Raw genomic sequence first — 22,673 nt, forward strand, 5'->3', positions numbered from 1 at the left:
ATCTAACCACCTTTTCCAATCATGAAACATGTGTAACACTCAACTAGTATGCAATTGATAATTACAATGTGCCTTTTCCTCCACTCTAATAAGGAAATTCAAATTCCATGCATGAATGGGACTATTTTTAGTAAATTGATTAGTTAACTAAGAGATTAGTGAGTTAACAACAATTATTACTACTCCTCTGGACTCATAGAGACTCTACTAATGGCTAGAGCTTAGATAACTGAGTTTAACTAATAATAACTCCACTAGAATGATATATCTTAGCAATAAACTCATGCACAACTCTATTTCTAGCCTGAAATCTCGAATTTGCTAATTTATTGATTTACCTAGGGGACAAAGCCATGTCACTCTATCTCACTGTAATCCAATTCATCCTATTGATGTGGAAATTTGAATTTTTCCATTTGAATAAGACACAAGTAAAATGAAGCCTTTTCTTGCTTCAAATTCAACAAAAAATGGTTCTATATGTCAAGCATTGTTGAGCTATATTTTCTTATTAATGTTCTGGCTGGAAACCTTCAAATCCTTCATGAAACATGTTAGATGATTTTCCTTCAATATTGATATGGTTGTATAGGGTTTCAAATCCTGAATGTAGTGCTTTGTCTAAGCCTCTAAACTCATCCTGTTGAACTAGTTTTTCTTTAGGGTCAGCCCCTATGCATGATCTAAGAGATATATCACTTGCATAATTCATTACTGGGAACAACACCTATGACAAGTATTGGTATTTACCACAACATGTATGATGGGGCCTATTACTTGCATTAAAACTATCTACATTATCCTCAATATCTAAAACCTCTACACAATCACCATTAGCATCCATAGAAATTGTTTTTAGATGACTGGAATTTTTACCCCTAGGTAGAGCCTCCTAGGAAATTGATTCATGGGTCTCAATACGACTAGATTTTTCACCACTAAGCATACTTTCCTAGGGAAATATTTCTCCTTTTGTGTCATCTTCAAAATCTAAACTTGGGGCATCATTACTACTTTCCTTCCCAAAGATTTTTTTTTGAAAATTATTCTAATTTTATCATATGAACCCACTTGTTGCAAGCACCTTATCCATGGAACCAACTTATTTAGCAATTTCTTAAAAGAATGGCCTCATCTCATCATACAAATGTGGATTTTATTCTTCTTTCATGTTTGACCCCTCAGTAGTAGAGGAATCAAATCTATTTTTGAATAAATTGAATATAGAATGTACATCTATCAAAATACATTTGTGCATTCTAATGAGAGACAAAAACCAATTGTGGAAATTCAGTCACTTGGACATTTTCTGTGTCATCAATCATAATAATGAACTCGTTGAAATCACAATGGATGATACCATGTTCTACCAATCGAACAATTAGGTGAATTATAGTATCAATTGTTTCTTTGGACATTTCAATTGCTTAAATTGGACTAGAGGATAACCTGTAACAAGAGATGTTATAACACAACGTCAATTAAAATATACTACACTAGGAACTAGGAAACCATGTTATTCAAGGGTCTTAATAAAGGAAAATTCCTTAAGAGCAACAAGTCTTGATAGGTAGAGCCAATTATATTTGTCTTGATGTCTCAAATAGTCATGCTTAGGTTTAACAACTCTAAATTGCGTATGACTTGGTTTGTGCAATTTCATTGCCAATGTTCTACAATATTCTATGGAAACCTAGAAAATTTCTAATTCTTTTCGAACACCTATTCGACGAACAACATGTACAATTATGCCACGATTTGCAAATGTCTTTATTGGAAGAAAATTTTAACCCATCTAGGTTAAGTGATAACCATCATATTTGTATGAATCATGATGCACAAACTTATGCTGAAATAGTGTTCTCAAATTATTGTAAGTGCGCCCATGCTTCAATGCAACATAAATGAACAAACTAATTATAAATATAATACTCTATTTCATTCAAATCCATAGGTTTGTATCCAATAAATATTTGGTCAATAATTGTGTTTGGAAAGCAATTAGACTAGAATTCCATGGAAGAATGGGGAATTCGAGAAACCTTTGACATCAATGACAAAACCACCAAAAATATCCCCCTTTTTCATTGATGGAAACAATTTCTCATTACTCTTGACCTCCCCCTTTTACACTAAAGGAAAGGGGGTTGATTTGTCAATTTTCTGCAAAAGAGATACCACCATTTTCAATTCAATGAACACAAGTTTTGAAAAGCTTCCAAATGATGAAAATTGGTCCATATTTGCTGTTGATTGTCTGACATATTATTCTATGCTATACTTAATTTTTCGTGTCCACAAGTCTGGGACATTGGGAAGTTTGGCACAAATGTAACTGCTCTCTGGCATAGGTTGAAAAATTTTCATATAATGTAACACTTATGAAATGATTCCTTGAAATTCCACTGCTATAGCATCGTAACTATTCTAACTTATACTCCTTAACATTTCTCTAGAATTCTAAGGAAGATTTGTAATTGTAGGTTATGTACCATTACACATATTCCACATCTTGCTAATGCTTAACACCATATATCTTAGCCTGACTTGTATCGATCATGTTATGTAACAGTGGTAATAATTCCTTGAATATGTAACACTACTAACTATTAATGAAGACCACAAATCCAAAGATTATTTATACCAAATGGCTTCAAAGAATTTAGTCTTGCTCCACTACTAACTATTAATGAAGACCACAAATCCAAAGATTATTTATGCCAAATGGCTTAAAAGAATTTAGTCTTGCTCCAAAAATCTTCATTATACATATTCATAATTCTTTGAGCTAATATTTTTTTTGGATCTCGATTTCTTCCTCCTTGCATGAGAGGTTGTTGAATTAATGATTTCTGTTGGAATTTTTCCATTCATTTTATTACTATATGTATGGTATTCTATTGTTAATTTTATCTCTCTATCACAAGCTTGGCTCCCCTAGTGATTAATATAGGTGGATTTGTATGAATATATGGATGACACTATTAATAACTTTCTTTGCCCCTCTCTCTCTCTCTCGATGTATATATATATATATATATATATATATATATATATATAGATATATATAAGCACACACACACATTAGGATGTAATTCTCATTATTTTTTATATTGGATTCATTAAGTGACCATACATGAATGATGCCTGAGTGTAATAATTTTCAAAGGGCCAGTGAATCTCCAATGATTAAAAGAAATTCTATGAGCATATACTTTAAAATAGATTATTCATGGCATGAGGTTGAAGATGTTATGGCTTGTGTCAAGAGCTAGCTCTACTTCAAGTGATTGTATCTTAACTGAGTCATTATTCTTTAAAGTTTAATCTCAGTTGGGATCAAGTTTCGCTTTTATTAATCATATGCAGTTTAATATCTTTGCCTTATATTTATACAACTATTGTCTAAAGGAATTATTCCTTGTGAGGAGGAAACATTTTCATTGTTTATCAATATTTGCTATTGTTTATTTTTGTGTTATTTAGTCATATTGCTCAAATATGATCTATGGTTGTGTCGTAGGACCTACAACCACCCTCTAAATTTTTTTCTATGCTTCATTTTGGAGCCTCCCTCCTAAAATCATAGCAACTTATCTCGCACTGACCTAGGTACTTGTGATTTCATTAAGTTTTATCCTTTCCTTGATAGCTTGTGTACTTGTTTTTTTTTCTAACCACAAGCTGACCTGTTGACTTGGTTGTAATCTGATTCTAGGCTTGCCTTAGTAAGTTGCACAATCATTGAGGGAAATTAACCCTTCTCTTGGGAAATGCATAGTTCAAGCCAAAAGTGAGATTCTGCTCTAGAATTGCACAGACATAACTGGCATCTTACCTTCAGCTAGGAAACTATGCAGAGCATGAGAGGCAGCCATAGCTACTCAACCTAGGAATTGTGTAGAAGCATTCCCTTAGTAGCTGTCGGATGCATATGCCAGTGAGTTGCACATTTATCCCTGGAAATACACAATCGCTCTGAGCATGCATGGTATCCTTTCCTGAAAATGAAAAAAATTAAAAGCGAACAACCATCCCTAAAAAATAGGGAGATCTTTTTAGCAGTAAGAGTTACACTTGACTTATTTTTGGAAACTGATGTAATGTGTCATTTTTTCCTATATTTTTGGCCTTCCACATCATAAAACCTAAATCGATGAAATATATTTAATGGACGACACCATAGCTCATTTTCACATTCAACCTTGGAGCTCTGGCATTCCCAAGGAGATATAGGAACCTGCGGCAGATTTGTCGTAAATTTTCCAAGTAAGTCTTGCTTTTCTAGTCTTTTGTTGCTTTTTCTATTTTTTTGTTTCCTTGGCTTGTGAGAGTGTTGTTTTCATGGAAAATTTTAGGGGCTAATATTTGTAGGTGGGTTAATTTTCCATGCTTTAAAAAAAAGGATTCGACAATCTCCAATTTTTTCTAAAATGATTCACCCAAATTTTATAGTACACCATTATTTTACCTTAAAAATCTCCAAAATATTATATTGACTAACATAAAATCATTGGAAATAAAAATATTTCTACAAAATATCACCAAAAAATTTACGATTTGCATATTAGGAACTCATGAGATTTGCCAAGGTTTATAAACTTTAAGATAAACTTCCATCCTTAAAAATTTATCTGGTTGTTTTTCTTTTTTTATTGAATGACCACTGGTGTTTTAATTCTTTTTATCTTGTAGAAGTGTTTTTTTAAGTTTTTCATTTCCTTTCCCAAGTGTTGCATGCATAGCCTAGGTTTTTCACTAATTGTCGTCGTTGCGACGAATCTATCCATAAGCTTCATTGTTCTTCAGTTTGATCGATTCATGCACTTGTTTTGATTAAATGCATTAGCATCCACTCAGATCTACACCAATCATCACTTACACATTCAGATTTGCTTGTTTTCATGTTACCCTTCGGTAGATCTGGGCTTCCTTGGACTGAATTTAACTCTTCCTGGCATGCACTACTCATTTCTATATCTCAAGGCTCTGTCTTAGATCTAGGAATTTCGTAGAGGCTGCCAAGGCCTGACTCCAATTGTGTAATGCATAGTTCCAGGAGCCAGTCCCAAACCCTTGGCCACTGGGATTTCAAAATGCACAGTCCCAACCAACACAATACAAACTAAGTTGCATATTACATAGTTCCAATCAACATCACCTCCCCACTAGAAGCTGGGACTATGCAACGCGCAGATCCAGCTGACAGTCAGTCACCTCTAAGAACCAGAATTGTGAAATCCATCCCAATACTTTCCTAGTTTGTTTCTTAGTATATTCTTAAAATGCTTTTCATTTCAGGCTAACATTTGCATGCCATGAGTATCCTCTCTGTATCCAGGTACAAAATTTGTTGAGCATCTCTCTAGTAATATAGGTAACATGGATTCCAAGAAAGCTACATCAAAGGATACTGTCGAGAGAAGAATTGGGGATGCAGTTGAATAGGTGTTAGTGAACTTGCTAGTCTATGAAGACACACAACTATTCATGGAGAAGTACATGAATATAACGTGGAAGGAAATCAAGGATATCTTTGTAGGGAACTTCAAGGAAGATCTAGAAGATCAGCAGGTCTATGTCAACATCCACCGGTCAGGCATATATAAGGTTGCATCCAGGTACCTTGCCTTCCCATGTCCAAACATCATTCGTTAGATTTTCTCACATACCGATCCCCAGACGATTTACTTAAGCAATGCCAGTGGAATGTATCTTGCTACCTTCAGGACAAAAAAATATAATTAGATGTATCACTTACCACAGCTAGTGAACCACATGGATGTAATTCTCCATGCCACCCACAACAATGTTAACACTAGAGACATCATAAAGTGTTAGGTGAAAGAGTCATCGAAGTTCATATCGCCACCCAATCATGTTTACAAGACTAAGTAACTTAGAAAGGCCTCGCAACGCTTGATCATCTTTGCATGATGACTGCATGGTCAAGAGAGCATAGAGACCTTTCCGCAAAATTAAATGGTTGTGTTGGACCATTTGGAGAATGATGGAGGGCCATTCAACTGGTGGGATTTGTTGTCTCTTTAGCTGAAAATGCATGTGACTAATGCTCGAAATCTTCCCAAGGATGAGAAAGTGAAATTCTATATGTTCGCGTACCTACTTGATGCAATTTGTGCCCAACATTAGTTTCCTGGCATGGGTTGTACATGGACACCATCAGAGACTACCGTGAATATTTATTCCAAGTTTCTTTCCAAGTGTAGCTACTGAGGAGTAATGCGAGGCTATATGACCATTTCATCATCCCGGTTTACAAGTTGATCTTTGAGTATGATCTACCTTGCATGTCCCAAGAAGTGATGGAGGCATTACTTAACATTACAGATTGGTATGCCTCACCCGGTGGTACCTTCATTAGGATGTTTGCTGCATATAAGCCTCCACATGTGCTACTAAGGTTTTCCATGGATAAGTTGGTTATGGAAGAGGTTTCATATCACATATCCATAGGGCTATCAGTAGGGTTTCATAGGAGGAAGAAGGCACCATGGCCTACTCTTCCTTTGCAGATTTCATTGTACGAGATGAGGATCTTGAAGGATGCAGATGTTGAGGCCAAGGACTTGGAAAAGTTTGAGTTCGGCACCAAAGACTACAATTTGTATGATCCCCACTGTATATGAAAGAACCACTATGCAAAGGTGGATTATCCATGGATCCAAAGGACATTTCATTGGGCAAAGGAAGATCCTTGGAGGTACTATTACAACTCCTCTAAGCTCAATGAACCAGTCAACATGGCTATAGAATGGAAAGATGCTTTGCACGCAGCAACATCCTAGGAAGCAACAACAACAAAAGCAGTAAGAAGCAAACCGACATAGGAAAAAGGAAAAAGGAATATTTTCGAGAACCCAGAGGTTGATCAAAGCTAAAAGTTCAAAGAAGATCCTCTCATTGAGAAAGCAGCTTTGGAAATGAAGGCAAGGAGGCAACAAAGTATAAAGAGAGCAAAGTGAAGGAAGAGAGAAAAGAAAAGGTTGGAGGAAGCAGAAAGGAATTTGCAGGAAATAGAGAAGAAGTTGAAAGAAGAGAAATATCTAAGAAGGAGAGAGAGGGAATAGAAGTAGAAACAGGAACAAGAAGAAGGGAAAGGCACGATCATAGAGAAAAATGTGCCAATACAGGTTGAAGAGTGAGAACAACCAGCATATCAAGAAGAGGGTGAGCAGTTGCAGGATCAGGAACTTGTTGAGTAGATTGAAAAAATGGTTGGATAGATGGACATGGAGTTGGTACAGGATCCACAGGACCAAGATAACGACCCCATGTTGACAGCATCTAATGTCACCTTACAGTCTCCACCACCTATAGTATTAGAACCAATCTCGAGTGAGCAAGGAGAGGTTGTTATCCTTGTTGATGATCGAGTGATGGATGTGTACAATATTGTTATGAGAATAAGTACCCTAGGGAATTGGGTTAGGACCCCAACAGAGAAAAAGTAGACTACAACAAGAAACACTCATACAACTTAGGCAAAATTCTTATTTAAACAAACTACGTGAGAGCGACCATACCCAGATTTCCTTCGTTCGAGTCGGTCCAGCAGGGTTTAGACCCTCTGCAACTCTCGATGTTCTTCAGACCTGAAAATCATTCAATTCGAACATACACAACAATATAGAGGTAAATCATATTCATGAAATTTAACTTTATATCATATAAGCTAATGATTAGTTATACATCAAAACAAAATTCATACATGAATTACAACACATTTTGATGCATAAACAAAGTTATTTTTAGAAACAAGACAACATTCCTTTTATTTCAGTAAGCTATAAATAACATGGAGAGAATTCACCCGAGTCTTCTTCTTCTGGCTCCAAGCGGAACCGTCCTCCAGATTCGTCCTATCCAGCCTTCAACAGTCTTCTTCCATAACCAACACCATGATATCTCAAGCAAGAGGGAGAATATCTATAATCAAGGAAATAAGGGTTTCTTGAAGCTTGGGGAAGTGCATGAAGCACAGAGATTCATCAGAATAAGTCAGGGATAATCTTAGTACAATAACCCTTTCTCGTCTCCTCCTTTAGGCCCTCCCATATAAGTCTATTTATACTTCTCCCAATTAGGTTTTTAGTTGGGAAATAGTTGGGCCACAGGCAATAGGAGCTAATCAATAGGTAAAACCCATGAACTCCACCCATAATTAAGGAAATTTAATTGTTTTAACTGTTTTAACACATATACGCGGGTTGGGTATTGACTAACCCATGTGTACACGCTTTTATCTCATGGAAAAGTAGCGTACAGGGAATAAAACATTGTTTTTAATATATTTGGACCAAGTCTGGAAGGAGGGGTTGCCCTAGGCCATAAACCAAGCATCACAAATACAAAGGATGATAAATGGTGCTATAACAGATGCCCCCTAATATATGAGGTCGGAAGGGGTAAATGATGGCCGAAATGTATTATGTGTATGGAAAGAATCTTGTCGAAAACTGAGAAGGACTTCACCAGAATTTAGCCTGCCAAGCCATCAAAAAGAGATCAGAAAGAAAATGTTATCTGAGGCGGGCATGCCCATGCTCAGAGAAGGTAAATCATGTCAGCATACCAAGTACAAGTGGATCCAATATGTATACAAGTACAAAGAATTGAAAGTACATAATGGATTATCTTATCGTGATTGAAAAAGTACATGTCTGAGTATCACATATAAGAAGATGATCAATGAAGCTGATCACTGATGTTAAGAACTGATCCCAATAGTACCAAATGAACATGATGGAATAAAATTATACTACATCGCAACTTAGGTGCAAGAATATAAGATGTCACTGCAACATATACGGTGGATGGTGTCAACTAACAGCAACAGGAGCAACTGAAAAGTGAACCAAGACATGTTGATGCAACCCAAGGTATTCACCGACTGTCGTGGTACATTTCTACACAATGGGAATAAATGATCTAAGGTAGACCATGTGAGAAATCATTTGATTACTAGTCATTGATGTATATTGTTAACAAACGCAAGACTACTCACTGATAATGAAAATGAGATTCAAGGTACCCATTACAATCTAAAAAATGTGAATAAATGAGCTGAAGTCGAACACTTGGAAGAATTTATCAATCAGGGGAAAATGATGGTTTCCCACTGTCGATAGCGAAGGAATCTTCCACTGATGACTGCAAACCCCAACGTACTTCCAAATGGAATCTAGATCTTTGTCCCAGAGAAAATGAGTTGTAGTCGATAGGAAAAGATCCGCTAGAAGGAAGGCATTAAGGTATCCTCCATCAATCTAGAGTGAGTGTAATCCATAGGCCAACAATGTTGAAGGAATCAGACAAAAAATATGTAGCAACCCAACCGAAGCACGTTTCCGACATACACAAGATGTAGCTAGTGCACGATAGAAACCCTGTGAACCAATCGATAATGAAAGTTGACACAGAGGCGAGGAATCCACCAATAGGGTCAAATGGAAACTAAGGAACTGCACGAATCCCAATGTGTGATAATGAAAGCTGATGTCGAGCACAAGGGAAACCACTCAGTCAAATTCCCATGATACTGATCGATGCTGAGCACAAGGTGACCTATCAACAATGAAAATAGGGCTATGGTGCAGCTCTAGGCCTGCCCTCAGAGCAATATGTCGCCGTCGATAAGGACAAGACCTGCCAGCAAGAAGTCAATGGAGACCTTCTCAAACCGGCATGAGCAAAGGATCAATATAACTAATGTGATGAAAAACATGATACTGACAACCAGGGATGGCCGACTGAAAAAATAGGTTAGGAGACACCGCAGAGAGCCCGACTCAGGCTTACTTCCCTTGAACAAAAGCACAACTCAATTAGGACTACATGGTAGCATATAATAACTCTGTATAAGTTCTTCGTGCAAGAGGGATGAGTAAACTCTCCATATGATTGGAAGAGGTAACCAATCGGAGGAGTATTGACTCAATAACAAGGTTAAGGCATACCTATGTCAAAATAAATCCCGCCCAAAATGGAGGAGAGACTTTCTTTTGAGTGGTTTGTTTAAGAGTGACACGACTGACTCTAGCTGCCAACAAAATATGGAAATGTTGTCCCATTCCCGCTCTTTTTGGAATATATAATTTTTTTGTCTTTTTCTTTAAGATAGAAAAAGAATAAAAGAATGCTATAGTACAGTGGAAAGAACGAGTGTATGAGAAATAGATGATCTAGTTCCTGGGATGGGAACATTACTATGCTCAATGCAAGGAGGCGAAACTGGTCAAGGACACTCAAAGGGATGTTCTTTCCACGACTCAAAGGATACGTCAAGTTGCAGAAGCTAAGTGATTGCATGGTTGATTTTTCAGAAGACATAGTCAAATAAGTGGCTTAAACACGAGTCAAAGTGGAGCCGGCTCAAGGCCAAAAGGTGAAAATAGTCAAAATGCAATGCAGTAGTACAACTCAACACAAAGGAGCCTCTAGGGTATAAGGTTGGAAATCAGCACAGAAGAAAGGAGAATGTGTCTTCAACACATAATTCATGGTAGAACTAAAGATGACTCCCGAGCCTACTCAGTATAGCAGCATGGGAAATCAATGTCAGCGAGGTTCTAACTAAGATTCCCATGTAAAGGATGGCTCTACCATCACATCATGATTTAAAAATTGGCGAGTGAACATGGTTTTCTAACCAAGACACAATGGGGTCGACCCTATGGCTAATGTATCGCTGAACGGAGGCTAGTATGCAAGATGCAATGGAAAAAATGGTTTTCCCTAATCTATATGGCAGTGAGTGAATGATACTTGCCATGACAGGTCAACCATCATGGGACCAAAATAACATCTTGAAGAAGTCTCCAAAATATCCTGAAAAATAACCCATTCTCGACAATCCAAGCCCATAGGTCAAAACATCCATGAGACAAAAATCAATTTTTGAAAAAATATTTCGCAATTTCAAAGTTATGTAATGACTTTTGAACTCTAAGTTTTTTTATTTCTGTTTGGAGAAAAGAGTTGTGGATCGAAAAGGAGCAAGCTTACCTCTAAACAATTGGACCATTCAAATCATACCAAAGTTATCAGGTAACCCTCAAATCAGGCTTGTAATGTTTTGTGATAGTTTTGATAAGTTTTCATAATTTTTTTACCGTGGGAATTTATGCCCAAAAATCCAACTCTATGTACACACGGGTTGGATGTGATAACCCGCATATACGACGACCCTACACGTGACTGTGTGTAAAGGGAACCTGCGTGTACAGGAGTTAAAGTTTAAACACAAAAGCTAATGGTTGAAACTCAATTTTTTTGCAAGATGACCATCACATGGAGGGAAAGAGAGCATACCACAATTGATAATGAGGTAAAATTCTTCAAAATGCCAAACATGAAAGCCAACACATGCCTGCTCGAATTACTGATCCATTACTGGAGTGCAGAGGATGATGCCTCCATGATAGACCAGATGCCTCTACAGATTGAGGTTGAAGAAATCTACTTTATTACATGTCTCTCCCGAGGAGGGGAGGTCATGCATTCGACTGGCAAGACAAGAAGTATTCTTTCAGTAGAAGACTATGTACATATATATTGTCCTAGACACCCAGAGAAGATTGGAAGTCAAATTCCAATCAAACACGTGGAAAGTTTATCTCTAAGGATTCTACTATTTACCATTGCAAGGGCAAATGGATCAGCTTCACTGCATCATGTTTCACGAATGTCCATGAACCTAGCAGTGGAATGCCTTACCACGGTTTTCGACTGGTGTGTTAGTGTCAGTGTCTTCACACTTCCATCAGTGATCAAATTTCTCTTTTGCATGCATATTAGGTGTCTCATTCAATAAGATGCATTCCATTAGGTCATGGATCAACTAATGGTAGTGGTTTCATTTCAGTTTCCCTCATGTCATATACCTGTTGACTTGTTCAAACATCTTTTAGTTGTCCATAATCAGTTCAAATTCATTTTCTACCAGTCTTAGGGCTTAGTGTTAGGGTTTCATTAGGTCTTAGGGCTTGTCATCATGGTCATTCAGAATTGAACAAAAGGGTCAGCAGATACATGAGGCAGATAAAAAAAAAAGGTTCATTTAGTCATGATTTTACTTTTGATACGCTGAATAAAGCTCTTTCACCTCAAAATTCTATTTTGAGGTAAAACAGAGCATTTGTATTTAATGAGTCCATTTGATGTAATCTTATGTAATTTTACTGTTCCTATATGTAATAAGTATGCTCTTGGTGACCTGGCAACAATTCCAGTTCCTTCCACTGCAAAAAGTCCATGAAGTAAGTGTAAGTCCACCTGCAAAAAGTCAGAAAGTCAAAAAGCCCAAATTCAGAAAAAACAGAGTATTTTTAAAAAAGTGACAAAACATTAGGAAAGTGGGTTTGGTTTTCGAGAAAAATCAAAAGCAAAAAAGGTATAAAACCCCATTCGTTCAAGTCATTTCTCATTCTTGCAAGTTTGAAAACCAAGGAGAGCTCCTAAATCGTGTTTTTCTAACCCTCATGAACAAACAAGGAAAAACAGGGAAAATTTTGCTAAAGTTCACCGGCACTGTGCATTATTTCCGAGGCGTTGCGCATTAAAAGTGCGCTGCCCATGTATTGAAGTTTGGCAGCGCAATTTTGGTCAAGCACTGCGCATTAAAAGTGTGTTGCACACCTGTTGACCAACGCTACGCACCTGTTGGGAAAGACCAAAATTGCTGCAAATTGCCTTCAAACCTCTCAAAAATCACTTTGATGCTTGTTCCAAGTAAGCTTACCATTCCTCCTTGCTATGAAAGAAGTGTGCTTGATTTCTTGAGTGTGTTTAGCATAATTTTATAGAAAACCCTATTGTCATTGAAAATTTCTCCCATAAACCCTAAATAAGTTAAAACTACCTCTCATAAGCCACCAAGGGTCATTTGATGCTCTTCTCCTTCATTTACACTTAGTTTGCCAAGTCTTTTTCACTATCCATCAGTCATCAAGCTTCATTCCACTAAAACCTACTTAAACCCTAGCCCTAATACACTATTCACTAACCCTAATTCCCAATCCTTACATTCCCACTACCCCCCATTCCCTTATCAAACTCTATACCGTAACTCCTTCGAGCATTCACACCCTCATCTTACACCTCACTTACCTTATATTTTTAAAATCTCTTCACTACAAACATTCATTTCACATCACCTATCACATCACCAAAAACCCCATGTAGAGAGACACAGACTATGAGAGGGAGGAGGAAACTTTCAGTGACAATTCCAGAGAACCACATGTGCCAAGAAAGCCACACAAAGGGGGAAAGATCATCAGGGAGGAACCTATCAGTCTCACAGAGTTGCTTTCTTGTCCTCTTTCTATATCTTGTTTTAGACATCATTCTTGTTATGAGTTTTGTGAAATGGTAGAGAGGGTAAAGTTTCATCATGAGCTTGCCCGGTTGTTTGTCACCCATATACATAATGGCCATGTGAACCTTGTTGGTGTCTCCTTCACCTTGTCACCTACCACCATCTCAGAAGCAATAGGCATCACTAATGTAGGTGAGCAATGGAATAAAGGAAAGAATGTGGACAGAGAGTATTATGAGCCTTATATTAAGGCTAGATATCACAGAAAGATCAGCAGGGTGTTCCCTTTCAAGTACTTGGAGGATAGGTTTGCCCCTCTTACGAAGATCATTATCAAATATTTCAGCTGTGAGGGAAGATTTTCCCACTTGTATGCATATCATGTCAGGTTGTTGATGCACTTTACTAGGGTGAGGATGATGAACCTCCCCTACTTTATATACAGGAACGTTGAGAAGATGGCCCACTATGTTTAGAGAAAACCTTTTCCTCATCAGCTCAACAACATTTACCACTTCTCATTGATTAAGATTGTTGTCTTGCACTAGTTAAACTTGCTGAACATGCCATGGGAGACCTTTATTGCCCATGAAATGTTCAAAGACCCTCAAGTGTTTTCATCAATGCCTCAGGAGGAAGGAGGACCATCAGGACAGCTAGGTGTCCATGAGACAGAGACTACAGGTGTGCCAGTATTTGTCACTTATGAGAGAGGTACAAGGATTATTTTTTCGACTTCCAAGCGAGTACTATCTCCACCAAGGGTGGAAGGGGTCTCTCCTTCTTCACCATATAATAGGAAAAGGTTATCTCCACCAGGGGTGGAAGGGGCTTTTCCTTCTTCTCCGGCTATACAGGTTGGCCAGCAGTCAAAGAGAAGAGACAAAGGGAAATAGAAGATGCATGAGGAGGGCCCTACTGAAGGGCAAGACAGGGATTTGATTTTGATTGAGGAGGATGTCATCGACTTGGGCTCGCAAGGCTCAAGAATCAAGGACATGATTATCAAAGAGAAGGAGTCTGAAATACAAGCATTATTAGTTAACCTTGAGAGAGATAAATGGGTCATTAGCTACCTTGAGAAAGAAAACAAGAAGCTTACTGATAAACAAGACCTCATGGAGCTGCAAATCACCAAATAAAACCGGCAAAGGGCCAAGAGGGCAAAGGTCAAGTTGACCTCCATTGAACAAGAAATAGAGAATGGTCGAGAGAATTGGTTAGAAAGGGTGAAAATTCACTTAGAGAAGCTACTTCAGAAGTCCAATAAAGAGAAGAAAATTTTACGCAACATGGCCTATCACTATTTAACTCGGAACAAGATCAAGGGTAAAGAGGCTAAAAGCTAAGTTAAGGCGAGCCTTGAGGAGCAAGAAAGAACATGATAAACTCAAAATATTTGGTGAAGCATCATTGGCCCAACAAAGAAATTAATAAATTTGCGTCATGCCAAATTTCAAGGAATTTTGAGCATTTTTTGTCATTTTAGAATTTTGGAATTTGAAAAACAGGGTTTTCCAATAGGTGTGCAGCGCCTGCGCACCACTGGCACTATGCTTTTGATGGGGACCTCCTTTTGCAACATTGTTTGCATTTTTGGAATCCGCATTGAAAAATATTAAAACTCAAATAGTTTGAGAAGTTTTGGATAAGGTCTTGGCCTCCAAAAGGGAAAAAAACACCTAAAAAGTGCCCTCTCTGCCACGTTTTTGACCCACAGGAAGCAGTATTGGGAGAATCAACTTTTGGAGGGACAAATGGCCTCCAAATCAAGAAATTAAAATTGTTCCAGAAACTAGACAGGCAGGGATTTCCAACAAGCCATCTTGGGCTTGATTTGGAGTAGTGGAAGACCTTCAAAATGACCTCTAACATGGCACTGTAAATTAAATGAATTTTGCCAGTTTTGCTAGAAAATCCAAATTTCACCTATTTTTCTCTACAGTTGACATTTTCTCGATCTCTTGGTGAAATTAGCATGGTAAATGATGTGACTTGATGTAATTATGGATATAAAACATTTTATAGGGTCGATACTTCAAGTTAAAGTTGGTTTTGAACTGAATGTATTGGTTTCCTTGGTTTTAGAGGCAAGCTATTCCACTACCTACTTTTGTGTTCCTAGTTTAGATATGGTTGAAACCACCCCTCTTCTCATGGTTGCGACCCCTGATAACTAGCTTGAGTAGTTTTCTTGCCTATATCATGTACTCTTTGATTCATTTGTAAAGGTTGGACTCTTTTGGAAGTGGTAGCACTCATTGAACATTTGTATCTGCAGCTTGGCAAGGAATAAAACTAGGTTTCACAGCTATTTTTGTGGTATTCTTGTGACAGTGAGTTTATGTATTGTTTCTTCTTTGGAATGAGTTTTTCTTATGTTTTATATGTATCCAAATATATCTTTCTCTTCAAAAACTAAATGAATCAAGGTGAATAGGCAAAATACACTGTTGTGCTTTGTCTTGGGAATGCATTTGGTTTTCAATGTTTTCAACTGTTTGAAGAGGACCCATTGTTTCTTTATGCCCTCCTCAACTCCTCAGCTGTCTTAAACTACCATCTCAATCCATTTCTAGTACATAAACCTTTCTCTACCTCGCCCCACAGAACATGTCTGTATCCCTGATTTGATTTCCCGAACCCAACTTGCCTGCTCCATTTGATCCAGCAACAAAACCTTAAAAATCAACCCAAAATCCTCTGAGCTACTATACCTAGCCTAAAATCTACATTCAATTTCAATCATCTCATGTCATAATTGCGACCATCTTAACTGAGATTGACAAGGAGAGAGCCCTCTCCCAACCTGGTAGGGCTAGCTACCAGGTTAAGCGTGTTTTTGGTTATCCTAAGATTGCCTGCGTTCAGCCTGAGGTTGATCTAGGCTCTAACATAGTGGTGACCATACTAGGGAACTTAGTTTTATGTTCCTCAGCAAAAAATATCAAGTTTAGATCTGATTGTTGATGGTGGAAAACGATTAGATATCGGAAGGTTGAAATCATTCACTTGGCGACTCTAGTGTCGAAAAATCCCAACGTTCAGAATTTTTATGGCAACTCTACTCTTCAATAACCAGTAGCCTGAAGAATTTCTTGGTGAATTCATTGTTATCAAAATGGATTCTCTGGATTGAAGGTATGCTCCCAAGAGCTGAGATCACATTACAGGTTTCACAAATAAAATTTCGAAGGTAGATTGGCAAAGGAATTTGCCTATGTTTAAATATGATGACAGGAATGATGCTGCTTTACATCTGGTTAGATTTCACATGCATATTTGCAAGTTGAAGGTTGATTTTCCTGAAGACTGCTTGATGAAGATATTCATGGCCACTCTGGAAGGTGAAGCCCTATCTTGGTATGAAAGTTTTCCGCCTGCTTGTATTTACTGTTTAAAAGATTTTGATACCATGTTCTTTGAAAGGTATAAAGAATCTTATCCATCCTTAATATTAGTTCAGAACTGTTGCAAACATGTTTATAGTTTTATTGAAAATCTTGAAATAATTTATGAAGATGATGACTTCATGGATGATGAGATCATGGAAGCCCTGTATGAAAATCCATTTCAGCAACATAAAGAGAGCTTAGTGGATACTTATCAAGATGCGCAGGAAAATTTGCAGTAGGATCAAGATCTTAGTACAATGGAAAATAATGAAAGAGAAGGTCTTATTTCAGATCTGATCATAGCAGAAGAGAGTATGCAGGAAAATCAAGTTCCAATTTCAGATTGTGCAAAAGTCAAGTTGGCTATTCCAGATCTATATTCAGATCATGATGATGAAGAAGATTCAGATCATGATGATGAATAAACAAGGATAATTTTAGGGGCGAATGTTCACCCTTTGGCGAAATTAACGGGTTTTAAATTTTTAGTGGGCGAATATTTTGTATCATAGTACATTTTTACAAATCACATCAAATAGCCCACCTTATTTTAAGGGAGAGGGTAAAAAAGGTAAATTTAGCCCTTGAAATTAGGACTTACAACCTTCCATTCGCCCATTTTCAAGAATAGGTTTTATTTAAGTGAATCCTATGGGCCAAATACCATATTTATAAAAGAGGTATGGTAAATTAATAAAAATATAAATAAATGAGAGGTATGGTAAATAAATAAAACATTTTTTATATTTACTCCATAAGTCACCTTATATACATGTAACGGTGTAAACAAATAAAAATATAAGTAAAGTGGATGTATGGTAAATAAATAAAACGTCTTTTTATACTTACTCAAACGGTATGGTAAATAAATAAAAATATAAATAAACTAGACGTAAATAAATAAAACCTCTTTTTATATTTAGTCCATAACCCTCGTTCTATTTATGAAGGCTCAAGAAAGAGGTTTTATTTAAGTGAATCCTATGGGCCAAATACCATATTTGTAAAAGAGGTATGGTAAATTAATAAAAATATAAATAAACGAGAGGTATGGTAAACAAATAAAACATTTTTTTATATTTACTCCGTAAGTCACCTTATATTTTCGAACACTCAAAAAATGGGTTATATTTAGGTGAAACCTATGGCCAAAATACTATGGGACAAATACCATGGACTAGATTGTTATTAATACCATGCAAAAACCATTATTAACCCTAATATTAAAATTAATAAAAATAAAAATGGCACATGGTATTGACCCATGGTATTCACCAAAATGGCACATGGTATTGACCCATGGTATTCACATGCAATGTAGCCTATTTAAATGGGGGAATTAAACCAGCATGTAGCCTATGCTAAGATTCACTAGGAATTTATAAAGTTTTATTATTTAGTGAAAGACTCGCCAAGATCTTACAAGATTTTATAATTGGGTAAAATATTCGCCATGCCTGGTGAGAGATTCGCCAAAAAATTATATATACATATTATATTATTGATAAAATCGCCTTCCATTTTTCCTATATACCATGGAGATTCGCCCATTTATTATATTTATAAATTTAGAGGGGTTCTTAAAATTTTCTCTGTGAATAAATCATTGGAGCCTTCTTTGATTCTTCCCTTCAAAAATAGTCTCAAAGAGCTAGTCACTTCATTACACAAGATCATAGTTAGAATACCGTAGCTTCTTCTTTTCTTGAAGATGAAGGAATTTTGTATCTTGATAGTCAACAGGAATCATATGACATGAATCAGTAGTCTGAGGAAAATTTATATACTCCTTTGCTTGAAAAAGAAGACAATTACTGTAGAAAACAAAAAGAACTTTCTCCTCTATCTGAAGAGGAGATAGATCAACTCCTGAAAGGTCATGTTACAGCCCAAGCTAATGCAGGTTTGCAGTGTTCACATAGTCAAGAAGGTGTTAGTGAAGTTTCTTCCACTTTTGAAAATGATGATAGTCTTGAAATTGGATTTATAGATCAGCGAACAGATATTGTTTTCTTTCATGAAAATGATAAGGCTGTCATGTTTGATAATCTTGAAGATTGTTTTCTGTTTAACAAAGGCTTAGACTATGAAAATGAGGAGTATGAGCTTGAGAGAGACCGTATACCTGAATTCAAGTCAGAATTTCTCATGGTCGAGGAATTTACTATCAATAAGCAACCAACTATTCTTTCAAATCAAAATGAAGGGAGTACTTATATTTCTGCTGCTAGATATGAAGACAAGCTAGTGCTTCAGGATTTTCAAGATCCCTTCAGCATTCTTTTGCGAGCATTAGAGAAGATGAATGTTGCCTAGTTCGTTAGCATAAGCCTTGGTTTCAATTGTTATAGTGAGTTGCCTACATGTACATCATTCTTCCTGCTCAGGGAAAGTGAGAGCAGGATTTCAGTAAGTAGCCATCTGCTGGATTGGTTACATTGGAAGGCCTACTTCACATGATTATACATATTTCATTAGGAGGCAAGTGGTTATCATCATGATTTGAATCCCTCAAATCTCGATGGTTTGCTGCCATTAAAAATCTTAGTAAGTACTTGTTTCAGTTAAGTAAGTCTTGAGTCAATTTTACGTTAGTTCAAATAATTTCAAGTTAGTTTCGGAGTCAGTTTGTGTCGTCAAGTCGTTAGTTTTAATTCATGCATTTTAGTTTGAGTTTTTTACTCCATTACCCAATGGATGAGGCACTTTTCTTCTTTTCAAAAGATTTGTGGTTCTTGGCACCTCCAAGGAGCTACCATCCCCATTGGAGCCAATGTTAGTGTCAGTGTCTTCACACTTCCATCAGTGACCAAATTGCTCTTTTGCATGCATATTAGGTGTCTCATTCAATCATCTGCATTCCATTAGGTCATGGATCAACTGATGGTAGTGGTTTCATTTCAGTTTCCCTCATGTCATATACCTGCTGACTTGTTCAAACATCTTTTAGTTGTCCATAATCAGTTCAAATTCATTTTCTACTAGTCCTAGGGCTTAGTGTTAGGGTTTCATTAGGTCTTATGGCTTGTCATCATGGTCATTCAGAATTGAATAAAAGGGTCAGCAGACACATGAAGCGGATAAAAAAAAAGGTTCATTTAGTCATGATTTTACTTCTGATATGCCGAATAAAGCTCTTTCACCTCAAAATTATGTTTTGAGGTAAAACATAGCATTTGTATTTAATGAGTTCATTTGATGTAAATTTATGTAATTTTACTGTTCCTATATGTAAAAAGTATTTTCCTGGTGACATGGCAATAATTCCAGTTCCTGCCACTGCAAAAATTCCATGAAGTAAGTGTAAGTCCACCTGCAAAAAGTCAGAAAGTCAAAAAGCCCAAATTTAGAAAAAAACAAAGTATTTTAAAAAAGTGAAAAAACATTAGGAAAGTGGGTTTGCTTTAGTGAAAAATCAAAAGAAAAAAAGGTATAAAACCCCATTCATTCAAGTCATTTCTCATTCTTGCAAGTTTGAAAACCAAGGAGAGCTTCTAAATCATGTTTTTCTAACCCTCATGAACAAACAAGGAAAAATAGGGAAAATTTTACTAAAGTTCACCAGCGCTACACATTATTTCCCCAGTGTTGTGCATTAAAAGTGCGATGCGCACCTATTTATGTTTGGCAGTGCAATTGTGGTCTGACGCTGCGCACCTGTTGACCAGTGCTATCCACCTATTGCAGAAGACCAAAATTGCTGCAAATCACCTTCAAACTTCTCAAAAATCACTTTGATGCTTGTTCCAAGTAAGTTTACCATTCCTCCTTGATAAGAAAGAAGTCTGATTGATTTCTTGAGTGTGTTTTGCATCATTTTATAGCAAACCCTATTGACATTCAAAATTTCTCTCATAAACCCTAAATAAGCTAAAACTACCTCCCATAAGCCACCAAGGGTCAGCTGCTGCTCTTCTCCTTCATTTACACTTATTTTACCAAGTATTTTTCACTATCCATCAGTCATAAAGCTTCATTCCACCAAAACCTACTTAAACCCTAGCCCTAATACACTATTCACTAACCCTAATTCCCAATTCTTACATTCCCACTATCCCCCATTCCCTTATCAAACTCTATACCCTAACTCCTTCGAGCATTCACACCCTCATCTTACACCTCACTTACCTTATATTTTTAAAATTTCTTCATACTCATCTCGTTATCACTACAAACCTTCATTTCACATCACTTATCACATCACCAAAAAACCCATGGAGAGAGACACATACTATGAGAGGGAGGAGGAAACTATCAGTGACACTTCCAGAGAAGCACATGTGCCAAGAAATCCACACAAAGGGGGAAAGATCATCCGGGAGGAACCTATCATTCTCACAGAGTTGCTTTCTTGTCGTCTTGCTATATCTTGTTTTAGACATCATTCTTGCTATGAGTTTTGTGAAATGGTGGAGAGGGTAAAGTTTTATCATGAGCTTGCCCAGTTTTTTGTCACCCATCTACATAATGGCCAAGTGAACCTTGCTGGTGTCTCCTTCACCTTGTCACCTACAACCATCTCAGAAGCAACAGGCATCCCTAATGTAGGTGAGCAATGGAATAAAGGGCAGTATGTGGACAAAGAGTATTATGAGCCTTATATTAAGGCTAGATATCACAGCAAGATCAGTAGGGTGTTCCCTTTCAAGTACTTGGAGGACAGGTTTGCCCCTCTTATGAAGATCATTATCAAATATTTCTCCTGTGAGGGAAGATTTTCCCGCTTGTATGCATATCATGTCAGGTTGTTCATGCACTTTACTAGGGTGAGGATGATGAACCTCTCCTACTTTATATATAGGAGCATTGAGAATATTTCCCACTATGTTCAAAGAAAACCTTTTCCTCAGCAGCTCAACAACATTTACCACTTCTCATTGATTAAGATTGTTGTCTTGCACCAGTTAAACTTGCTGAACATGCCATGGGAGACCTTTATTGCCCATGAAATGTTCAAAGACCCTCAAGTGTTTTCATCAGTGCCTCAAGAGGAAGGAGGACCATCAGGACAGCCAGGTGTCCATGAGACCGAGACTATAGGTGTGCTAGTATTTGTCACTTAAGAGAGAGGTACAAGGAGTCCTTTTTCTGTTGCCAGGCCAGTACTATCTCCACCAGGGGTGGTAGGGGTCTCGCCTTCTTCACCAGATCAGAGGCAAATGTTATCTCCACTAGGGGTGGAAGGGGATTTGCCTTCTTCTTCGGCTATACAGGTTGGCCAGTAGTCAAGGAGCAGAGACAAAGAGAAATAGAATATGCATGAGGATGGCCCTACTAAAGGGCAAGACAGGGATTTGATTTTGATTGAGGAGGATGTCATTGACTTGGGCTCTCAAGGCTCAAGAATGAAGGACATGATTATCAAAGAGAAGGAGGATGAAATGCAAGCCTTATCAGTTAACCTTGAGAGAGATAAATGGGTCATTAGCTACCTTGAGCAAGAAAACAAGCATCTTACCGATAAACAAGACCTCATGGAGCTACAAATCATGAAAGAAAACTGGCAAAGGGCCAAGAGGGCAAAGGTCAAGTTGACCTCCACTGAACAAGAAATAGAGAATGACTGAGAGACTTGGTTAGAAAGGGTGAAAATTCACTTATAGAAGCTGCTTGGGAAGGCCAATAAAGAGAAGAAAATGCTATGCCACATGGCCTATCACTATTTAAACCAGAACAAGATTTGCAATTCAAGGGTAAAGAGGCTAAAAGCTAAGTTAAGGAGAGCCTTGAGGAGCAAGAAAGAACATGATAAACCCAAAATCTTGGGTGAAGCATCATTGGCCCAACAAAGCACTTAATAAAGGTGCCTCATGCCAAATGTCAAGGAATTTTGATCGTTTTTTGTTATTTTGAATTTTGGAATTTGAAAAACTGGGTTTTCTAATAGGTGTGCAGTGCCACTGGTGTTGCGCTTTTGATGGGGACCTCGTTTTGCA

The 22,673-nt window shown here is 37.3% G+C and overlaps 1 pseudogene; it reads right to left on the reverse strand.

The window, feature by feature from the left end:
* Positions 1-1,156: 1,156 nt before the first annotated feature.
* Positions 1,157-20,799, reverse strand: LOC149187354 (uncharacterized; annotated as a pseudogene).
* Between the last annotated feature and the right edge of the window lie 1,874 nt (positions 20,800-22,673).

This window comes from Pinus tabuliformis, chromosome 3_1 (assembly GCF_031772625.1).
Source record: "Pinus tabuliformis cultivar Carrire ecotype Pingquan chromosome 3_1, CPIR1, whole genome shotgun sequence".
Classification (NCBI taxonomy): Eukaryota; Viridiplantae; Streptophyta; class Pinopsida; order Pinales; family Pinaceae; genus Pinus; species Pinus tabuliformis.